Source organism: Manacus candei, unplaced genomic scaffold, assembly GCF_025592945.1.
Source record: "Manacus candei isolate 608988 ecotype Guabito, Panama unplaced genomic scaffold, ASM2559294v1 h1tg000002l, whole genome shotgun sequence".
Lineage (NCBI taxonomy): Eukaryota > Metazoa > Chordata > Aves > Passeriformes > Pipridae > Manacus > Manacus candei.
This window is the reverse complement of record NW_026138050.1, coordinates 778,042-781,578: the sequence shown is the minus strand read 5'-3', so window position 1 is coordinate 781,578 and position 3,537 is coordinate 778,042.

Below are 3,537 nucleotides of genomic sequence, written 5' to 3'. Positions count from 1 at the left end.
CTTGGCTGCATAGGTCACACTGACCCTGCTGTGGGCACCGGAGGAGCGCGCGCCGTGGCTGGCAGGGAGGAGGGAGGTCAGTCTGGGAGTGCCAGGGCACATGTGAGCAGGTGGAGGTTTGGCTTTAAACTCTCCCACTGGGCCAGAGCTTGTCTAAACGGAGGCAATTTTGAAGCAGCTGGTCTGTGATGATGTGTCACTTAATTGAAATCTTATTTAATGTTCTGACAGAAGTGATGGATTCCCACGAGGTCCTCGGGGGTGATTTGGGGGCAGCGAGGCTCCCGTTTGCTCTGCTCTTCACAGAAGGGAAACATCTGGTGCCTGGTGTGTGTGTCTTTGAGCAGCCCTGCCCTGGGTCTCCCACCCAAAGTAAGAGTGTGGCTGGTCACGGGTCACATCCTAATTCCATCTGGGAATAACGGTCGGGTCACTGTGGGAAACCTGGCACAGGAGCTTTGCTGGAGTGAAATCCTTCCTGGAGCTCTGCAAACGGCCCCAGGCAGGGCAATCTGCCCCTCAGCACAGGGCTGCAGGCACGTTCTTCATAGAATCCCAGAATGGGCTGGAAGGGACCTTAAAGCCCACCCAGTCCCACCCCCTGCCATGGGCAGGGACACCTTCCACTGGCCCAGGTTGCTCCAAGCCCCATCCAACCTGGCCTTGGACACTTCCAGGGATCCAGGGGCAGCCACAGCTTCTCTGGGCAACCTGTGCCAGGGGCTCACCACCCTCATAGGGAAGAGTTTCATCTGCCTCCCCCTTATTTGCTGTTATTTTGAAGGGGGTTGTTCTGAGAAGGCTGATTCAGATGATAATTAGGCCTCTTAATTGCCTGTAGTTGCTGATTGCATGTGTTAAAAACAGTCAAGGAAGAGTAGCACCCGGATCTTAGGGCGATATTTAAAAACAAAGTAGTGAAAGGGCTGGAAGCACAAAACATGGAATAGAACAGAGTGGAACAGTTCACCTGGGAGGGACCTGCACTGACCCTCTCAAACTGCCTGGCCAAAAGCTAAACCATGGCCTTAAGGGCACTGCCCAAATGCCTCTTCAGCCCTGTCAGGTGTGGGGCACCGACCCCTGCCCAGGCAGGGAGCGAGGCCCCCGTGGGCACAGAGGAGTGGGGTCAGTGCCGGCCCTGCTCTCCCAGCACGGCCGGGCCGTTTGTTTGTGGAGGCAGAGCAGCCTGTGATTGAAGGTGTTTACTGCCACGTGTAATATCTTTCCTTTGTGCCCATGTCTTTCCCCTGGAAGAGAAAATCAATACCCGGGCTAAATCTGGAGGCTTCAATATTTCTCAGAGAAGTGCAAATCAATATGGATTTCTTAACAAGTTTAATTTCAATACCTGAAAGTGCACATTCTGCCTATTTCCTGACCTTTCCAATCCTCAGGGGAAGAAGATTAAAAAGATTTGTTCAGATTCAACGAATTGAATCAGCAAATGCCCCATTACCTTGTTTTCTTTCCGCCAGCCCTTGATAAACAGTATGATAGCCCATCGTCTGCGCGGGGCTGCCGGCGCCGTTCCCAACGCCAGCCACGCCAACCCGCCGGCCAGGGCAGGCCGGGCACGGATCCCCATGGCAGTGCCTGGAGTCGCCTTCACCGCGGGCAGGACAGCCCAGGCGGTGACAAAGGAGCCCGGTGTCATGTGCAGATACAGCTTCTCGGAGTGCCAGCAGACCCACATCCCACCAGCGAGCCCGATCCTCCCCTTGCTCCCGAGCAGGCTGATTTATGGTGCTGCAGTGCTCTATATTTATCCTACAATGGCTTTGTGCAGTGTTAGATCATCGTGGGAGCACTGTAAACACTGCAAAATGAACATGAGCGTGTGGGCTCTTCTGGCCAGAGAAGAAGACTTTGGGTGATTCAGTCTTTGCCCTTGGAACGATCCCACAGACAGGAGGAACCGGGACCATCCATCCCAGGTGGCACCACAGCAAACGTGCCTGCTGAGGTCGGTACCTGTTGTGTCAGTGCCAGGCACAGCAGTGGCCCCACCGTGGGTCACTCACAGCTCCCCAGGGGTGAAACAGGACTCGGCATGGCAGGGACACACGGCTGGGGGCTGCCCCGGGGGGCTGGGACCGGCCCTGCGGACACAGAGGGACCCAGCCACAGCTGTGGGAACTGGGGATGGCTCCCAGTCGTGGCTGGGGCGCTGCTTTGCTGGTGCCTGTGGGCTGCCTTTCCGCTTGCCTCCCAAGGGAGGTTTTAATTGCTGTGTTGGTGCTGTGATGACAAGCCCGGCGGGGAAGCGCTGTCAGCCCGCAGGAGCTGGCACTGGCACGGAGCCCACAGAGGGGAGATGGCAGCTGGGTCCTGGCTGCAGCACAGAGCTCTGCTTTTCACCCTTCCTCCCCTAATTCCACATCAGGACAAGCACACAGCCCTCACCATGGTTTGCTGCAAAGGAGGCTCCCCAGTCCCTATTCCTGCAGAGCTTTGGCTGTTCCTTCCTTGGCATCATTCTTTGTCCTTTCTGGCTTTGATTTTTGGGTTTGTTTTTTTTTTAGTGTTTGCCATAGTTTGTGAGAGCCTGGATAAGGCCAAGTGATTTATATCGTGTGTTTATTATTTACTTGATGGACAGTAATGGCTTCAGTGGTGCCATTACTGTATGTCATCTAAATCCAAATGCTGAGGTGCTGTAAAGGGCAGCCTTTCACTTGGGGCTGGAATAGCTTCTCCAGCATCGTTATCCTCTGCCACGAGTGCCTGCACACCCATAAATCTCCGACCGACCCAGCTCTCAATAGCCCCCCAGAAAATTTTCAACAGATAAGACTTTCACCTGCTCTTTGCTAATAAACTCCCGTCCCTTTGCCATTAACCTCCAGACAGTCACCAGAGGAGAAAATCCTCCTTGACCCCCTGAGCTGTGTTGGAGAAGGTCAGCAGGAGCTGGGCATGTTTGGGGAGGGGGGACTGGTGCTGTGTGGCCGTGGCTGCAGCTCTGGGGCTGCTCCAGAGCTGGGGGAGCTCTGATGGGTGCCCTGGGAAACAGTGATGCAGGTAAGTGCAATTAGCAATTAATCATTGCAGGTTCTCATTGTCTGCTCCCAGCCTTCCAGTACCTGAAGAGAGCCTACAAGAAAGATGGAGAGGAACTTTTTACAAGAGCATGTAGTGACAAGAGAAGGGAGAATGGCTTCAAACTGTCAGAGAGTAAGTTTAGATGGGATATTAGAAAATAATTCTTCCCTGTGAGGGTGGGGAGGCCCTGGCACAGGTTGCCCAGAGAAGCTGTGGCTGCCCCATCCCTGGAAGTGTTCAAGGCCAGATTGAACAGGGCTTGAAGCAACCTGGGCTGGTGGAAGGTGTCCCTGCCGAGGTACTGCTCTCACTTTGCTGAATTAAAGTTTCAGCTTCTTTAATAACCTGCAGGTCCACTGGAAAACTGCAATGAGTGGCATCAAGAAGCAACTCGGTAAGTTTATTTTGATGAAATACAATAATTATCATGCTTAGCAGCTGTTGCTATTTAAAATAAGAAAAAACGGGGCTTGCATTGAAAATGTTTTGTAA